General features: G+C 41.0%; 1 long non-coding RNA gene across 2 annotated transcripts; it reads left to right on the top strand.

Annotated features, from left to right (window-relative positions):
* Positions 1-8,287: 8,287 nt before the first annotated feature.
* LOC146442412 (uncharacterized) lies at positions 8,288-17,002 on the top strand. Of its 2 annotated transcripts, XR_014850252.1 has the most exons (3): positions 8,288-8,397; positions 12,769-12,867; positions 16,750-17,002. It is a non-coding gene; the product is annotated as an uncharacterized LOC146442412 (long non-coding RNA). The 2 variants fall into 2 exon arrangements; XR_014850251.1 differs by lacking the exon at positions 8,288-8,397 and having other exon boundaries at positions 11,036-12,867.
* Positions 17,003-20,332: the final 3,330 nt, after the last annotated feature.

The raw sequence follows: 20,332 nt of genomic DNA, 5'->3' as shown, positions 1-20,332 counted from the left end.
CTGATATCAGAACAAATAGAGCAATGTCTTCTTGTCCAAGAAAGGCAGCAGAGTCTGGAATACTCAAACCAAGCACAGATGAACAAAATTTCACTTTAAATTCCACTGTGATTCATCCAGAATTTTTTCAAAGTTAAGAGCCATGATTCTGTTTATTCTTGTCCATTGATTGCTGATTTGCTCCTTAATGTCCTGCCAGATCCATCTGAGCTTATCCATGAAAGAAAAAATAGCTGGACAGGTGTCACTGGACTCATAATTTGTAATTCAGGTTTCAGAACTGAGAGTAGTTCTGGCACTGCACTTTGAGTTTTTCATGGATCAGAATTCAAATGAAGAAAATAAGTTTTTCTTCCTCAAATGAAGAAAATAGGTTTAGGTGGGCAAGTGATCCTGCCCAGCTACATTTGTGAACTGAACTCAATTGATTTTGGGAGTCGCTGATTTCCCAGTATAGTCCTACACAGGAGGGTTCTTTCAAATTGCCATAGTTATATCTGCTGCATTTGGATATTTGACATTTCAGTCAAGAATCTCTCCTTAATTACTAGGGCCTAGCATTCATTCCATTTGGCACTGAAAAATTAATTTTCCTTGATATGAAAAACCTCTTGCAAAGAGCCTATGACCTCAGTTTTCACGTACCAGCTCCACTGACACTAATTAGGAATTATAGTCTGTGTCCCAGAAGATTCCAATTATCCCAGTGAAGAGTTGCTTTTGCTGAGTTCACATGAAAGTTTCCAGAACAGAGCCCAAAACCCCAAAATGTCCTATCAAAGACCATATTAGAGCTCACAATCAAGTGGAAAATGGAGTTCAGGTGTTTTAACTCTTCTGTTCCTTTTGCTAAGCCTTACAATGATTTGGGACCAACCCCACTGGTATTTTCCATCCTACTCTTGCATTCAGGTCTGTGCAGCTTTCGCATGGCTTTGGCAGAGTACAGCATTAATGGGCAACTTGAGACCTCTTTCATCTCAGCAATAAGGGATTGAGGGGGAGAAGCTTGGGGAAACAGGAGCTGGGGGAAACATCCTCTACTTCTACAACATGATTCACAAAATCTCTTAGTGTAACAAATCCCATTGAAAGCAGTGGAACATCAGTGTGAGCAGTCAAGTCAGTGCTAAAGCACCCACAGGTACTTACCTGTCTTTCAGGAAAGATGTCCTTGTTTAAGTGTGTCACTTCATGTGGCTAGCACAGGTCTTTCCCATGAGAATTCCTTTTGTGTTTTATAAATAAAGTTTGGATGTTATTGAAAACAGTGTCCCAAGATCTGGACGGTGCAGGCCTGGCCAATCAGGCCTAGGGGGAGGCTTCTGACTGACCAATCTGGGTGACTTTTGAAAACTCTATATATATGATGAAATCAAAACAATAAAGGTCTTTCCTTCTTGCCACTGAGAACTGGATTCTTCTCTCTGCTAGCGGCTCAACAGCGACAACTTCATTGTCCCTGGTTGTTTGTTTGAAAGCCTCTGCAACCCTGTTCTGTGTTTGCATTAAGCTGTAGCTTTAAATCAAGGGGGAAAAATGTTCATTTTTCTCATAAGAAAGCAATAATCTCCCCAGCTTTGGGAAGTATAAAGGAGGAATTGTATAAATTGCAGTTGGCCAAGGTCAGCATTAACTTAAGCACTGGAGCTGATTGTTGGCATTTGCTCTTATCCACAGAAAGAGGAGAGGTTTTCAGGTCCTTTGGAGTTCCTGTATAAATCCATCCTTCCACTCTTTAAAAGCAAACAGCCAGGACTGCATTTGTAGTGAGACTCTAAATACATTTTCTCAGCTTGACAATTCCTCTGCTCACATTACCACTGCTGAAATTTGAGGGCAAGGGAGGAAGAAAATGGTGACGATTTTTATCTTGCCAATTTTAAAATGAAAATTTGTCTCCATTTTGCAGTCTCCTCCAATTTGACATTCCAGGGAGCTCAGTCCAGATTAAAGGCAACACAAATTCTCCTTTTCTGCCTGTATGAGCTTGGCTGGAGCCTCTCTGGTAACTCTCCCTGCAGACAGGCAGTTCAGCCAGTGAATCTGTGAGCCTCACCTGTCTGTTAGCTGAGCCTCATAAAAATACGAAAAATATAACCAGAAGTCTCATAAATAAGAGAAGATTCTAAAGATTAGATAGGCATTCATTATTTGGTGTTTTGGGGTAGGACTCTAAACAACAGATTTGTTTGAAAATTTTGATTTCTATTTTACATGTTTTGACAGCATTCTTTTCATTCCAAGATTGTTTGAAAAGTGTAAATCACAAAAGAGAAATGCATATATTTTGTTATAAAGATATCTTGCACAACTGCTCCTGGCCAGATTTTTGACAATAGCTTGCTATCTCCCACCTTCTTTTTTCCAGCCAACATCACATATAGCATTCCCTCATTTACATTTCCAAGCATAAATATGAAGATAGATTGTAACCTATATACTTGCACATCTAGGTTTCAGAAATATTAGCAAAAAATAAAAATCAAATTCTCATGCATTAATTGTTCATTGCTTCTGTTTTTTCTTTTTTTTTCCTCAAAGAAGTTTGACATATTAGCATGAAAAAGAAAGATTTTAATATTTTTTTAAAAACTTCTATGATCCTCATTTCCAATATATTCTGTGAAAGCAATAGAGAAAATTCTGTGAAAATTCTTTTTTGCTATGTGACAGATAACACAAGTGTCAAAATTATGATAATTCTTGTACTTTTGACCTTAGAATAGATAAATTGATATTCTATTTTCTCCGTTTCTGAAGAAAGAAACCTCCTTGCCTTCATTTTTGACAGAAATCTTCTCATGATTTTGGACTGATAAAGACAAATGTGGAAGAGAAGTAGGATTTATTCTAGCTAGATGAACAGATTTGACACCCATGTCAAACATTATTATAACCTATATGCTTCAAACGTAGACTGTAAGTTAAATAGTGCACAGGCTCAAGCCAAGCATTACAAAAGCAAAATGTTTCTCAGCCCACATACTTCTTACTATAAGTTCTCCATGGTTCAGTAATGAACAACATGCTGAGACAACATTTGAAGCACTGCAATGATGCACAAAGTGCACAAAGTGCACAAACAAAAATTAATACATTTAAAAGCTGAAATTTGCTGCAGCCATATGAACCTTTCAAAATCAGGTTCTGCATGAGGGGAGATGATGCTTGCAGGGGTAAAACAAATTCACAAGCCAGACTACAGATCTGCTTGCTCACTCACCCTCTCCCTCAGCATGCAGCAAATACATTCCCATACCAGCTTTTTAAAGCCCTGAGATTATTGAATCTTTACCAATATAAATCCATGGCTTTGTGTGCCCTCACCTTACTCCAGCAAGAAATTTAAGGAGGACACCCTTTTGCTTGGTGTTCTTGAGGTATTTAGCTATTTCAGTGGTGCTTTCCAACCTCTTTTCCCCAGGGAGATAATAAAGGGGTACAAAGTTGTGGGTCAGCTACTCAACACCAGCAAATATTTTCCCACACTTACTCTCCACTGCAGACTTCTTGTGGTTTCCACTCTCTGGAGCAGTCCTGTCCAAAGAGAGATGCTCCATCGGCCAAAGAATAAAATGAGGCTATTTTGGGGTCCACCAGGATTGCACAGCTGACACTTCATTGGGCAGGATTCAGGATGTGGCAGGACACCTCTCCCTGGCAAAGACTCCCATCAACACTGAAGAAAAATGACTCAGCTCCATGGAACTTCATGTGCTGTGGGCTCCTGAGCCCATGTTCAACCTCAAGCAGTGCCTGCTGCTGGGCTCAGCCTGGGAGTCCCAGCAAGAGGAAACACACATTTCACTGAAGACCAGGGCCTCAAGTCAAAAAGAGGCATGTTAAGAATGGAACATTTTGGGCCAAACAGAGCAGAGCAAGAAGGTGAATGTTGAAAATTAATGAAGTTTGCTTTTTCCCCAGCAGATCAGAGTTTGCAATATGCTTCTCCCCCCTCTTCTCTCTGTATGTATGCAACTCTTTCCCCTGTTCCTAAAGCACATGGACCCTTATTTCTTAAATATTCCACCTACACAAGCAAAGTATCAGTACTTCATGGATGTGTTACAGGGATAAACTCAGCAGCATTGAAGAGGTTGTCAGGCCCTGCTAATGCGAGAACTGTGAAGGTGATGCATGACATGGCAACACAGAGCTTTTGAAGTCCCATCTCAGCTCTATTCCAGCTTTGCCACTAAGCCATGCCTCAGTTTTCCCAGCTGTAAAAGTGTGTATAATCTCACTGCTCCCCTCTCAGGACTGCTTTGATGCAACTCACTGTATGAGACATTTTAGAGAGTTTATAATGAGACATTATAAAGAGTAGATGCACAGTTCCTGCTTCTTTTCCCCCATATTTACACTGAGGAAAGCAGGAATTTTGTTTAAATTTTTCAAAAAGCTGATGCTTACAGGTCTGGTGTTGATAAAATATGGCCTGCTAGCTTAGCAAAACCACAGGAACAAAATGAAAAATCTGCTAATTTTGTTTCCTGAGAACAAACACACAAAATGAATGTCACGCATTTCAATAACAATTGGCGTCTATGTAGTTCAGAGAAAAACTTCTTGTCCAAGGAGACAACAGATTTTATTATACAAATTAGGAATAGCAATCGCCTGCCAAGACAAAGAAGCATTGATCAGAATGCAACACACAAGGAAGGAAGAAAGGAACTCTGATTTAACCTGCAGAATACTAAAATTATTTCTGGTCAACTTGTGTGCTGAGGACATAAGCTGAAATTCTCTCTGACTGCCTAGCTCAAGGAGTACATGTGATGAGATTCTCTATCAGCTCTTCAGTGATGGTGCTGGGGAAGCCATGTCCAGCTGTCCTGGGAAGGAGTGAGCACCACACCTCAGCAGCTGCTGCCCCTTGGCTGCCCACACTCCCCAAAACTGCCCCAGTCCTGTTTCCATGGGATAAGTCTAAACCATCAATATAAACTGCTTGCTGTCCAATCTATCATTTTTTTCTAAGTGTTATCAGTACTGGAGAGGTTAATGAAGAGGTTAGATTATCTGCAGGGAGGTGACTAGCAGCAGGAGAATCTGCCCTGTGTGGGGCCTTGGCTCCAGAGAAAAGAAATCAGTTGGGAATGAGGTCAACAGAGGGGAAACAAGCTAAATCTCCTTCCTTGCTAAATCCCTCATCAACTAAATCTTCTATCAAGCCTGCTTCATCTAACCATTGCCTAGTCCTCTGTGCTTGACTGGGAAGGGCAATTCCTTAGAGGAACTTGAGTGAATGGAAGATAAGAAGCACAGGATGGGCTCATGATGGCAAGGGAAAATATTTGGGATGCTGTAAGGGAGCCTGCCCCACTGCAGCATCCTGGGCTGCTTAAACCTGCTGAGTTGTCCCATCACCCTTCTGATTTGTACCTAAATCAGCAACACCTGAAAACAAAAAAGGGCCTAATGAGTATATTTGGCCCAAATATCTCCATCATCCCCTCCCTGCTCCCCAGGTACATGGACAAAAATAATTTTCATGCTGAGCCTTTGCTGATATATGCTTTTACAGGCCTGAACACTCAGCACCATCCAGGTCCAAAGAGAGGTAAAAGGCAGTTATAATTCTACTTCACCACACTCTACTTCAAATCAAAATTAAAGCCATTTGTCTAGTTCAGCTTAAATAATGCATTCTTTTTTACATTAAAATATATCCATCTCTGTTTTGAATAATAGGGTGCATTCATTAGGCCAATTTGGCTTTCAGGAGTTGCTCTGCTACCTTTTCCAGCTCTGATCCATCAAGACCAGATGTGCAAATGGTGTTTGGGAACTCAGCTCCCCCAGTGTAGGTGGATCTTTTTTTACACACTGTTCAGCTCCTGTCACAGGATGCCAGGTCCTGCATGGGTAAGTACAGAGTAACAGAATTTAGGTAATAGTGTCACCATAGCACACACAGTTCTGGTTTTAAAGTCAAGAGAAAATTTTCCACTTACTTCTTTGCAGGAAATAGGTAGGAAGCAAGACAGAATGTTAACAGCCAGCATGAAATCCCTTTCTCCCTGACATAAATAGAAAAATGTTACCTTTTAAATACAACGTTTTCACCATCTTGCAGCCTTTCCCTTCAAATGAAATTCTTCTTCTCTTCTGATCATACAGGTTTGCCATTTTCCCCTCCCTTTTCCTAACAGGCTTGATATCTTTAGAAAATTTAGCCCACCATTTTGGCAAAACACATTTGGAAGGAATTTCCCTCTGTTTCCTAATACTGAGCAACAGAGCCTCTAAAATGCTGATAGAGAGCACATTTTCCTGGGGCTGCAGGGAATGAGTCATGCCAGACAAATGCCAGATCAAACACAGAGAGGGATCAGGATCTGGCACTGGCTGGCCTAAGAAAACAGCATTTCCTTTATCAGTCTCGCCGTACCTACCTGCTGCAGCAATTTTCAGGGTGCTATTCAGCAAGGGGATAGACTGTCCCACGCTGTCTTCCTGCTTCAAAGTCTCACAAATGGGCATGAAATAGATAGCTGTGCACTGGGAGAGGCCCTTCTGGGATCACAGCTCGGCGTGCTCTGGCTCAAGGCCATGCTGTGCCTTCAGCACCAAGTGTTCCCCTGGCCTCGGTGGGGACCAGTGGGAGTCAGTGCCTCGGAGTGCTGGGCCTCAAGGACTCAGCTGTTAAATACCATTTGAAAAGGCATTTTGGTGCCTAACTATATTCTCCAGATTTAATTACTGCATAAATCACATCTGTGCAGTAACCTCAGAGTGCTGGGATCAGAAAGAAGGTCCCTCAGTTCTCAAACAGAAAGAAACCTCCTATTTCTGTGTTTTGCTTGCAGTTGCTGGGAGGGGTGAGACATGAGCTCTCAGAAATAGCATTCACTTGGTGCCCAGCTCTGCCATCCACATGGAATGGGTCACACTGAGGTTTAGGGAAGCAACTTAATGACTCTGTCCCTATGGCCCCATCTGCAAAAATTGGTTGTTTCAAGGTTGCACCACTCCTGCTGAAAAAGGTCCATTAAAAGTGTGCGTATGGCTCTGAATGCAGAAAGTAATGATGAAAAGTAAAACCACATATCTTTTTGGTGGAAGTTTGGTTTCACTGGTTTTTTGATTGAAGTTTTGGGGTTTTTTCTGTTCTTGGAGAATTCATTTTTGGATTTTATTTTGCCAATTCTGCACATCCCAAACCTTCTGGCCACTATTGGCTAAAACACTACTTGAGGAGAAGAGGATAAACTGTGAAGTTTGGTGTGCTTTGTTCTCAGTAAGTGAAAGAGCACTATAATTCAAAAAAAGATCTGCACCATGCAATAAAGTGCTTTTCCCCACACTTCTCTGTCAGCCATGCTGAAGCATGGCAATTTTCCCTTTTCTCTTCTGGTCAATTGTTACAAAAGTTTCATGTGTTTTGCTCCATATTTATCATCTGAAATAGGGAAATAATATAAATATAAAAATAATTCTGTTCTAATCAAAATTCCAGAAATAATTATTTTTATCCTTAAATTACCTGCATTAAAGTTACCTCAAGGTCCACTGCAAAGGTATAGTAATTATTAGCTTAATTATTAACATCTCTCAGCAAGCTAATTAGTTGGGCACCAAATTAAAACCATTTTGGCCTGAGGTCTAAAGGGGCTAAACCAGAAGCTTATTTTAATATTTCAAGTTAAATGTTCAAGGTGACAGAATTTCTGTCTCTGAGAACCACAAGCTATTTTATGGTGGAAAATGAAATTAGAAAAGACAAAAAAATCAAACAAAAATTATGAAAATTGGCCCACACCTTAACTTTAGGCATTGCTAAAAGATGGATGTATCACCTTTCACTCTCGATGATGATGGCAATACTTGTTGAGCAGGCTGGAGCCTGATTATTCCACCTAAGAGGCCCCACCAGGACAAGCTGTTTTGTCAGTCTGAAAGGACCATCACTAGAGGGGACAAATCATCCAGATTTCTTATCATTACACCTTTATTGGAGACATTCTGAACTCTGTGACTCCCTCTGCAGCAGAGGACACAGAACCCTACAGGAAAAACATCCTAGGTTGTAATATAGATGTATTTCTATTGCCCCCTCTACAAGCTGTTAAAGCAGGTGGGGCACTGGTTGTTATCTCCTGCTATGACTCACCCCTGATAACTCTTAATGAGCTATCAAGAACCCACCACGACTCATGGACTTATCTCATCCTATTGTGAGATGCTCCACCCAGGAGGGAGGAGCCAAGCATTCCCACCTGGATATAACCTGGCCTTGGAACTGCCCAAGTTACCCCTGTCTACTGGGTTCCCAGAGGACAAGAGCTACCACTGGACCTTCAGCTAGTGACCAGCCCTTCCGCAGGATCACTGCTTCAACCCAACTACTTCACTTGGACTGTTACCACTACCCTAACAGGGTGTCAGGTTGTATCTGACTCTGTCAGTGTTTTTTCTTGTATTATTGCATTTATTTTAAATTTTGCTATTGAAATTATAATTCTGACTTGCAATCTCCCACTGGTTTGTTTTCAAACTAATTCAATGAAACTTCTGGGGATTCATCTGTAACCATAGCAGGGATTAGATGGACTGGGCTGTGGTGACACAGCCTTTGGAGTTTGTGGGCTGCTCTGCCCTGGGCAGGAAGGTGATCTCACAGCAAACAGTCTCTGTCATGTGTAAAAGAGACCACGAGTAAATCCCGAGACCACGAGTAAATCCCCAGACCAGCCAAGCCCTCTAGACAGCCAGAGACAGGAGTGCACTGATTTCCAGGTCCCATCTCACCCTTCTCAGCAGTGGTGCCTCTCCCACAGCAGGACCCCAAATGCCACACTCAGCCATGTCTGGCATGAGGGGTCAGAGGTGCAGTCCAGCAGGATTGTCACTCACCCTCCCTATTGCCATGGGGCCAGAGAAACAGCCACAACACTACACATCCAGCAGGACAAGCTCATCCCTGTCTCCTCAGTGGAAAATATGGCATGAGGAGCTTTGCTCACTGGTTCTGGAAAGAGAACCCTATTGCAATGGTAGGCATAGCTTTGGGAAAAGCAGAGTTTTATCATGCAAAACCCTACATGTTACCCCTCTTGCTAAAGGAAATTCAGCTGCTTACCCACAGCTCTGGTGTTCTCATTTTGTGAAAATGAGGAAAGCTCATGTTTTTTAATTCTTCTTTTACATACATGTCTGAGCAGCCCAGAAAGGCTCTGCCTCACTGCCACAGCAGCCAGTCTTGAGGGGTGGTGGCAGCCCTGCAATAGCAGGGGACATCCCAGGGCAAGCTGGGCCATGTAGCTCATCCATCTCTATCTCAGGCACCAGTCACAGCCATGTGTCTCACAAAGGGATTTGTCACCATCCCTCAAACCTCATGTCACAGCCACTGCTCTGTACATACTTGGTGGGAGGCTGACAGAGAACCCTCTCATGTTTATCTAGCACAAAAGTCTTTTCAAGGCTGCTGTTTTCCTTGTTGTGCTATGAAAGATAACAGCTTCATACAAAAATAAGCAGGTTTGCAAACACTTCCCGGGCGCTATCATCGTGCTGGTGTAATATACCTGAAGTCTGATGCAAAGCAGCTTTTTAGCAGACACTTTCTGCTCCTGCCTACCCCTGATACAAATGTTTTTTACAAATGTTTCCATACAAATGGAAAAAGCTAAACTGATTTTTTTCTTTTGAACAACTCAAAATAACTAAATTTATAAATGAAACTCTAATCAAAAGCTAAACTATCCAAATATTTTGTTAAAATACAGCAAGAAATAACTTCCTTACCAACTGTTGATTATGGAAATGAGTCAAAAACTCAAATGGGTTTAAGAAAAGAACCTGATAATTTTATGAAACAACACATACTAAGGTAATAGGGTCTGCATGAAGTATAAATTGAAGCAACCAGCCAGTATTCCTCCCATTCTCCTCTCCAGTGTCAAACATGGACAGACCCAAATTTTTGGGGCCAAGGAATGAGAAAATGAGGGGATTTGCACAGCACTTCCCCATCCCCTCTGCCCTCCTGCAGTCCTGGCCTCACATGCCCACTCCCAGCACTCTTCTCAAGCTCCAGCACAGCTCCTGCTGGCTACCAGGTGCCAAAGCTGCACTGGGAGAACAGGAGGCAGGAAGGGTTTACTGCAGTTTGTGTCGAGGCTGCTCTCCCCCATTTTGGGACAAGACAGGGGGTTTGTTAAGGGGATGTTTCCCCTCCCTTTGGGGCTCTGACCATGTACCAGGGTATCGGGACTTAAAAAAACATTTGTTCACTATGGTGAAACACACTGAGGATGATTAATCAGAATGATCTAAGCAAAGTAGTAGAAAAATGACCACACTAAAAATTAGGATGCAGGAGAGTCTGTGCACAGACCAAATCTCTGGCCTCTTTTAATCCAGAGAGTTGAGTCTTCTGTTCAAAACACTCCTGCAATCCATCCCCACAGTGAGTCTCACAGCCTGATTATTGCCCATTCAAACTGAAAAGACTGACTGAGGACTCTGGATATTCAGTTTCACTTGGAGCATGATAATTCTTTATCCACAGAGATCACCTAACCCCTTTTCCAAGCATCTCTTGCAGAATTACAATGGCTTTCAAGCATGTCTATGAAAGACTGCAATTGTTATAAGTTTATATTTTTTTTAAATGTAAGCAGGGTTAGTCCCTTATTTCTGAAAGAAAAAAACCTTATTTTTAATCAGATAAAACAAATGTCCAGATAAAATTCTGAATAAAACTTGGGCTTTATTTATATATCAGTTGGTCAGTTAGTGTTCCCTTTAGGTTGCAGTCCTTATAAATAAGTTTCATAAATAAAAAAGCAGTGAAGCTCACCTTTAACCACACATGAAAATAAAGGAAAGAAAATGGTGTGGTTTCTTACATACAGCGTTTTCTGACAACACATAAGCATTTCTCGGATATTGCTTTAAACGAGAAACAAAGTACATCTTATATGGAAGAAAAGGTTATTTTTTGATTTGATTTGTGACATGCAAGGGAGACTGAGGATCGTAAGAATAACAAGTTTGGGGGGCATAATTGGCACCTGAAATGCTTCAGGATCCTCTGTGGTCTAGCAGTGGTGACCAAATCAAACCAAAGAGAGGAATTGCATGCAGCTCACAAGCATTATGCCCACAGCTGGGTGTTTTGCTTCATTCTAAGCTATATGTGTTTTAGCAAGACCATCTGGACACTACCAAATTGGTTCTGAATAGAGAAATACATATAAATCAGACTTGTAAACAGCAGCTTCCTTCCTGTCTAAGGCTGCATGTCAGGTCTCCCTTGTTTGCTGCACACCTGTTTCAGAGTATACAGGGTAAGAGTTAGCCAGGCTGCACCTGCACACCCAGCAAAACAAGGGGCAGTAGGTTAGGTGTGGGAACCAGAGCTGGGAGTGAGTTAGGGTGGAGGAGGAGCATGGATAGAGACCATAGGGTTTTGCTTTGGGAGCAGAGGGAAGGGCTGTGGACAGTGTTATCTGAGAGCTGGGGAGGAGGGAGGGCAGAAGGCCAATACTGCCCAGCTTCCTCACACATCTGGTGCCTCTCAGTCACATGCACATTTTTATAGGTGGCAAGATAAGGCACTAGCATTTGGCCATCCCTAGAACTCCAGAGGATTAGCAGTGTAAGAGGAATTTAATCTCCCAACGTGTCTAAATAACATTTCAGTTTATGCCATTTGAAGGGTTCCCAATGCTGTTGGCAGCCCAGCAGCAGAGAGAGGCTCCCAGTGAGCTTCCCAGATGGGAATTTTCTCTGATATACCAGATGGATTAACTTTAGCTCCAAAGACATTGCACGCTAATGGACAGGAGGGTCATGCCGCAGAGCATTGACTGCACAAAAGCAGGTTGTTCAACCCTAGAGCAGTCCCTACTTGACTACCCATTTCTCTCATAAATAGTCACACCTGTGCTTGAGCAGGAGCTCTCTTCAGTAATTTGAACAGTATTGGTTTCCACCATTCACACGGGCTTAGGAAGAGAAGTGCATTAAATCTCAGTCATCTTCTTTTTTCAGAGATAATGGACATTGATAAAGCTTTGCTATTTAAACATCTTTGATCTCTCTGTGACATCTGCCTTCTATTTCATAAGCTTTAGGTAAGCAAGCAGATAGACTGGGAATTGGATGTACTTGTTTATATGTGGACATTCATACACAGACATCCATGTCCACATTAAAGCTCTTTTGTCTTTCAGTGTCTAACAGGCAAGAAAAAGCTCTTGACTGCTATGTCTGGCACACTGCTTATCTGGTCCTGAAGTCAAAATCAATCAGGAAACACTTCGTTGCTGTTACTGGTCATTGAGTTACCAAATCTGAATTCACACAGGCAGGCACTCTTTCCCACTAAATGCAAAGCTGGAGTGAGTGGATACTAAGCAGGATTTCCTGTCCTCAGGGGTCCTGTGGGTCCATTTCATCCTCTGGGCCAGAGCTCCTAGAGCATTCTTGGATCGCTTTGCCTGTTACTGTGTGAGAGTGTACTGGGAAGCCACAGGGTAAAGATTCTGAGACAGCTGTTGAGTGGATTGAAAAACTATCTCAATTTCCAGGTGAATAAGGGGATTTCTGCTCGGGTCATATCTCACGCCCATTGTTTTCTGTTAAGTTTAATCTATAGGAGTCAATATAAATAGGAAATTTTCAGCAAAGCAATTTGAAGTCTCTCACAAAGTGATGGGGGGAAAGGAGAAGCATTAAGTTTCTTTCTCCTGACTTAAGGTCTAAAGCTGTGCTAACTGAAGTTAAAAACTATTCCACTTATTTCAGGAGCAGAAATATCCTCGTGCATTTAAATCACTAAAAGCCTGAAGTATCAAGGTATTTCCACCATGTAGACCATTCTAGCAGCATAACAGACTCTATCAGGTGAGTAGAAGTGTAATTTATTCTGTTAGCATGCACAGATGACTCTTCATCACCAGACATATGTAACATCTAATAGAAACCCAAAGCATGCAAAAAAAGTAGTTACTTCTCTGAATATTTGAGAGTAGGAAGAGAATAAAAAGGATGACAAAGCAAACTCCTTAGCCACGATTTAAATAAATATTGCACAAATTAATTAGATAATCCAAGCACTTCTACAAGAAAAAAATTGTTTCCCCATGATTAAATATACATTACTGCTGGAGGTGTCTGAGGGGTCTTCCTGTCATAGCACTGGAATTCAGTGTCTGATCTTCCTACCTGAGCTTAAACTCATCTGCTGGCAATTCCTTGTCTTTTCAGTTTATAAGTGTGTCTTGCTCTCCTTTTTAAAGAAAAGGTCAGTCTCTTCACTTAAGTAATGTCATTAAGAAATCAAACCTCATTTTTTCAGCTTGTGCAGCTGAGCTACTGAAAGGCACAACCTCCATTCACCTCAATTCCACATTTTGAATATGAGGGAAAAAAATGGAACTGCAGATAATCACAGGCAATGAAGAGTAATTTGTCGTAGTCTGTCTCCAGGATTGTTCCCTACAGCATATTTTCCAACTTTTTTTTCCGATCATATTAAATTACTCATTTAATAAGCTAACTGCTCTTTCCTATCCTAGGGGAGACTATTTTGCAGTGCAAGATGTTCATGTTGTAAGGGTCTCTTTGTTTAGCTTATGCCATTATTCCTAGTTATATATTCTAATATCAGTCTACCTGACTACCTTTTCACTATCCTGCAGCCTGTTTCTTTATGTTTCTGTCAATACAATAAACTGATTTTGCACCAAAGAAAGAACATGTATTGTTATTAGTTTCCCCAACTCTCTAATTATTCTGCTCAGGAAGTGTTATTTAATGTAATGTACAGTATCAGCTTATTCTCATGATAAAAACATGTCTATTTTTTTTAATTAAACAAAGATAATACTGTCTGCAAAATCAATGTCAGTTTAATATATTTTGCTGCTTTCTGGTTAGCAGGTGGCTCCCTCTCTTTAAAAAACAAGACAGCTTTCCCTCCAATCATGAAATTAGGAAATTTTGTACCAGTATGTAGTAGTCAAATTGAGAAATTATTCTGAAAGAGGGAAGGCTGCTTCAGTTAAGCTTTATAGCTCTTTGTTCAGCTCAGATTTCTAGTCAAAAGCCAAGACTGAACACAAATGATTTTAGTTTTGATGCAATGACTTTTTGGGGCATAAGTCCCACGGAGAATTTGAAAATGGGATAAGACTTTAGATTGCAGTTTGGGGTTAATTGTTGTCAGTTACACCTTTAGCCTGTGGTTAATCCAAGATCCCCAAAATCCATCCATAATGTTCCTTTTATGATTACTCTGATGTTTCCTTTCCTGAACAGAGCCAGATTTGGGCCTAGGGTATAAACTACATTGAGCTATGCCATATTCCAGCTGCTTCACACATCCTTAACTCATGTTTTATGTGAGTTTATATGATGCTGAGGGCATTAGTTTAGCAATGGCCAGTTACCTGTTGATAGCATGACCATATCCAAGTGAAAAATTGTCTCCTCCTGGGAAATATCTCAGGATGTTTCTGTTTAGTTCAGCAAACAGCATCAAAATGTACAGGAGCTGAATTTCTGTTCACTTCAGTAATGTGATATTCTGCTGCTGACAGCCTCCCTGGATGGCTTGTAGTCAACTTTCAAATCCAATAAACCCACGATATGGGCATAAAAATGAAGCAGAGTCAGATAAACATAAATGAGAGAGCTCTGCCAAGGAAACTGATAAAGCACTGTGCAGGACATAACAGTATAAAACCAAGAGGCCAAAGAGAAATTAAATAGGCCTTGGATATAGGAATTTCCTAATCAATATGTCTACAACATTTCCCCTCCCTGGAAGCACTACTTGCCTCTTTTTTGTTCATCCAGGCTTAGAAAAATCTGGAATATGAGGCAAATATTTTCTGTGGAAGTTAATGGTTCTAATCCCATCATGTGATTCATCTGAAATTGCACCCATTGTTTGAATCATTCAAGGGCAGGTTTGGAGGGCAGAACTTTGTCATCATATGTAAGGCTGAAAATGTTCGTGACATCCAAAAAAATATTTCTCCTCTCTTTCTGAGTGCTGCCCCCACCTATGCTTCCTTGTGCTGCCATCTGTAATTCCTATTTTGCTCAGGTACTGGAAGGGCTGAATGGTGCCCAAAATTCACACAAGCCTCTGCCTGAACAGAAAGTGCCTGTAGCTCAGGTACATCCACCAAGACCAGCACACAGAAAGCCCACAGGTACATGCAGAGAAAGGCCATTGCCCTCATCAGAGAATGGAAATTAGAAAAAAAACTAAGAGTAACTTACAAGAAAAATTAGCTCTCATATTTTCTTCTTAGTATAGGTTCTGTATTTGAGATCTCCTGAGATACCACTGCTGTGCACTGATGATAAATATCATCCAGATAAACTATGGCAATGGAATTTTTTTTCAGTTGAATCCTTTGCCTGGGCTGAAAATAAATATGTTGCTTTCTGACAAATGCTGATTAACACAAATCCATGAACACTTGATAAACCAGCACTGAAATGGCTATTGTTTGACAAAGTAACACTCTGAAAGCAGGAAAGTGTGGCACAAACACAAAAAACCCCACCAATTTTGAAACCAGAAATGCCATGTTTCTGCAAGGTGTGTCACACCCAGCCTGATTTCAGCTGGTATAAATCACTGCCCTGCTGCCAACAGCAAATGGAAACAATCTCAGCTACTACATTTCTACGGGACTGTGCCCCTACTTCACATCACATTGGATTACATGCCATGAAAAGGCTGGCATTGATTTACCTTGAATTTTAATATAGCCCAAGAGCTGGCTTTAAAGATCATCTAAAATGTGATTGCCCTGATTTGTTCTATAGTCTCACACACAAATCACAAGTATGATGAAATATATACCCATACCCCTCTCCTCCACACCCACAGACAGACATTATATTTCTTTATTTATTGTGCAAGCCACATTTACATGAGGATTTGGACTGCGGCAAAACTAAACACCGTGACAAGCTGTGCTGCAAAAGTTGTTATGAAGAGTCTCTGTACAAAAAGAATCTGCTTTAGGATCCAGGTTCCTTCCCAAACTGTAGAGGCAGTCAGATATCTTTTCAGATGCATAGAGACCTGAGCATTGAGTTTTTAATGGCCACATTATATAAACTTAAATTTCCATCAAATTTAGAGATTGGCCTTTATCACCCATAGCTTGCTCCATGCACTCTAGACTTCCTGTAAAACACCCTCTAAGGAAAGCGCCATGCAACAATCAAAATGTATCTTGTCACAAAGAGAAACAGCAAATTAGAACAGTAAAATCCTTTACTTAATGCTAAGCTTGAACTTTTTAATCTCTCTCGGTAGATCTTTCCAACTACACTCCTGCTGATCAGGAGTTAAAAAAAAAACAAAACAAACTCATGTTTTTCTATGCAGTCTCTTCTGCAAACTTACCTCATCTCCTACAAAGACATAATAAAAACAAATTCAGTTTTGTCTTAACATGAAACCTGTTCCCTTTAAGTCAAATTCTTCAGAAAGTCTCTGAGTGAAAATATAAATTGATGTCAAATTTAGGTGTTCTTAGAGTTTTTAATTTGGAAAGGTCAGAGATCAGCCATAACAGGGGAACAGCAGGAAGCAGTTCATGTTCCCCAGCCAGCACAGCAGTTCTGTGTCCCATTCTCACCTTGCAGAGTGCAAAGAGGAGCAGCTGCAGGAGACTCAGTGGAAGGACTCTGACAGCATAAAACACTCTCACAGAGTTTAATATGCCACCATTTTCATGATCATTCTCATTACAGAGAAGAAACCCCTGCAAAGTAGAGGAGCAGAGGTCTGAAACGAGATGTGGCCATCAACATACTCCAGCCTCACAACTCCTCTGGGTACCTCAGGTCTTTGGTGGATCAGAAGACCTTGTACCTCAGTATCCACTCTTAGCTAGTGATGTGGTTAACACATTTCATGTGCAGAGGTGTTAATTTTGTTCGGTTTCATTGTTGTTCTATTCACATTTAGTTAAATAAGAGTAAAAATATGTTAATTATGTTCAGTAACCCTAGACTTGGATGCATATTTTTCTTTCGCAAATAGCTGATGTCCACAGTGAACTGAGTTCTGTATAAAAGCTGTAAAGGGCCAGCCTGCTTTGAAGAACTTGTACTCCAAGGACTTGAGGGGTAAAAAGGGGACAGGGATAGCTGTAAGTAAACAACAAACCACTGTGGCCTAAAAATTGCAACTAACCAGGCACAGATAACACAAACTGTTAGAAACACAGTAGACTCACTGAGACTGGAAGGTGACATATTTTTTACTGATACAAGGACACTGTTTCACACTAATTTTAATTCACCTGTCTTTGGCACAGTATGTCATCAAGGCCAAGAGCTTCACAGCAATCAAAAAGATCCAAGATTTTATACAAGTATCAAGAATGGGCAGAATTATAGTAGCAAACCATAAAGAAAAGGAAAAAGGAAGAAGACTTGCAAACCTTCTTGCCTCCAGGCGTAAATGAATTTTCCACCTATGGAAGCTGGGATAAAATTTCTAAAAGGTTAATTTTCAAATTGCCACTAGCTGTGAAACTTCTTGTCTGCTCTTTTGAAGCAGCTGGTGCTGTCTGCTGCCAGCTGCAGAAGGCTGGCCTTCATCAACCTTGGGTCGGACCTGTTCTGGTGATTCTCCTTGTCCTATATATATATATCAAAGCATTAAAAAGAGTCTGCTGTCACACAAGAAACCACAGACAAATATGTTTTAAAAGACAAGGTTATCCTTTTCCCTTTCCTTGGTGAAGGCTTGGAAATAGAGCTGCTGATATCATGGATTTTCAAACACCCCAAATGTTTAGAAAGTAATGTATGACACTGAGAAATCTTATAAAAAAAAGTTCCATTCCTCTTCCACATAACAGCACAACAATGGGTTATTTAATAAAAAAATATGAGTGCAATGAACAGAATTTGAAATTGCCTTAAAATCTCATCTCCACTTCAACGATTAATCAATTTCAACAGCCTCTTATTGCTTAATACACAACACATCAACAGAGATTATTGCTGAAACAACAATTCCTCTTAGTCAATCCTAGCAGGGGCTGAAATTTTCCAGAGCAAAACAAATTATTCACACTGACGGGCCAATGATTGTCTGCAGAGAAGGACAGGTAATAGAATCGTTCCCAAAGACAAACACAACACACACTTTGGACCACTGAATGTGTCAAATATGTTATTCTTTTTCAACTTTACAAAACACCAACGCAGCAGTTTCTAAATGCACTGTGACTTACTAATTCTCCTGAAACAGAGAATAATTTTATTAAACAAGTAACAGAAGAGATATTATTTCCCTAGCTATGAGAAATGTGGCTCTAAGGCTCATAAATACACTTCTGAAATCTCTAGCTGAAATCCTTGCCTCATTACCCACAGCTACTTTCTGTACAGGACTCTTTTATTCTGAATATACATTTTAAACCCCAGATCTGCATCGTTTGGTGGAAATTGGGATAGTTTCTCTCAATTCAATAGACCTACGTCAACCTGTATTGCCTATAAATCCATCCAGAGAAGCAAAAAAAAGAGAGCAGAGACATAACCACTGTTTTAAGCATTCAGAACAAAGTTGAAACAACGCTTCATGTTCGGGGGAAAAAAAAAGCTAGAAGGAAGGATCTGGAAACAAAGGTGATTTTTCTCAGTCAGGCCCTATTTTATACAGTGGCAAACGGACAGCCCCAGGTCTGTATGTACCCATCTGCCTCAGCCTTTCCTAGGTGGAGCATTTTGCAGAAGGATGCCAAGGTCCTGTGGATGTGGATTTCTGCCTTACATACCCAGTCCAATAATAAAGCAGATGAGTCAGAGTGCAGATGGAGACTTTGAGCAAATCAGAAGAAACTTCATTGCAGAAAATATCAGCAGCAATTTTGGTCCATACCTCAGAAATTAGGCTCTTGACAAATGTTTGTTGAGACAAATTTATTTTCATTTATTCTCATCACTGTCTTTTTCTACCTTCTGTACTAAACATTGATTCTTCTCTGTAACTTTAACAACATCTGCTTCTGGCACCTCCCATACTACCTGCATGGTAACAGAAATCTTGCTGTGAGAGCCCTTGAAGGGTTTAATAATTCTGGAGCTGTTTACGAAAAGAAACAGTTCTAAGTACCATAAAAGTTGTCTATGCTCTTTAGAGAGAGAGGCATAGCAATTCCTTACTGTATGTATAAGGGAAACACTTTTCCTTTAATAAAAGCAATAAATACTATCTCTCTCTTTGTTATGAGAAGATCCTTGAAGAGACTTTCTGGTGAATGTCCCTAGCTGTGGCTTTGTAGTCGATGAAGAATGGGGCAGAGCACAGGTGTGTGTAAATGCAGCCAGTGCAGCCTCCTGACACTCATGGGAAATTCAGTCTCCCCAGCTGGGTTTGCTCCTTTTGAGGAGATGCTCTAAAACATAGGCTTCTCTGTGCTATAGTTGCTATTTTTATCTGTGCTTATTGTTATCAAAAAGAATGAGTTTCAAAGAATGCCATGCAGGAAAACATCTGTAGCATCTTCATCATGGACTCATAACCCTGCAGGGTAATTAGTCAAAGGACTATTAGCCAAGGGTCTGTTCACAATGAAGCTGGAAGAGGGTCACTGCATGGATCAGGATGAAGGTTCCTCCTCCTCCTCAGAATTTGACAGGTAGGACTGGCACCTTCCACAACAGGTGTGACACTCTGGAGCTAGAAGCCCAGACAACTGATGAGGTAGGCAAAGGTCCTTTTGGGATAGTGGGGACTCCTACACCACCTGTACCCCACATCAAAACCTCCTCTGTTAAGAGGAAAGAAAGGGTGGTTGTAACAGGAGACTCCCTTCTAAGGAGGGTCCAATATGCAGAGTGGACTGCACTCACAGAGGTCTGCTCTCCTCCAGGGGCACAGAAAAGGGACATACTGGAAAACTCTCCAGTCTAGTAAGGCCTTCTGATTACTATCCGCTATTGGTTGTTCAAACTGGCAGCAATGAAATTACAGAGAAGTCCAAGGACAACCAAAACAGATTTCAGGGCCCTGGGTCGATCAGTGAAGGGATCAGGAGCATGACTAGTGATTTTCTTGATTCTTCTGATAACAACAAATGATATTTACAGGAATAGGCAGATCTATCAAGTCAATGCATGGCTCCAAGGTTGGTGACAGCAGAAAAAAATTGGGGTTGTTTACCATGGGAGGATCTACTCAACCCCTGCTCTACTGACATCTGACAGGATTCACCTTTCTCAAAAGGGAAAAAGATTTAGCACAAGAGCCAGCAGGGCTTGTTGACAGAGGTTTAAACTATCTTGGAAGGGGGAAAGGGACAAACCCAGACTCACC

The sequence above is a fragment of the Lichenostomus cassidix genome, chromosome 2, assembly GCF_008360975.1.
Source record: "Lichenostomus cassidix isolate B80296 chromosome 2, HeHo_3.0, whole genome shotgun sequence".
Lineage (NCBI taxonomy): Eukaryota > Metazoa > Chordata > Aves > Passeriformes > Meliphagidae > Lichenostomus > Lichenostomus cassidix.
The sequence above is the reverse complement of the archived record's forward strand: the minus strand, read 5'-3'. Positions and strand labels throughout refer to the sequence as shown.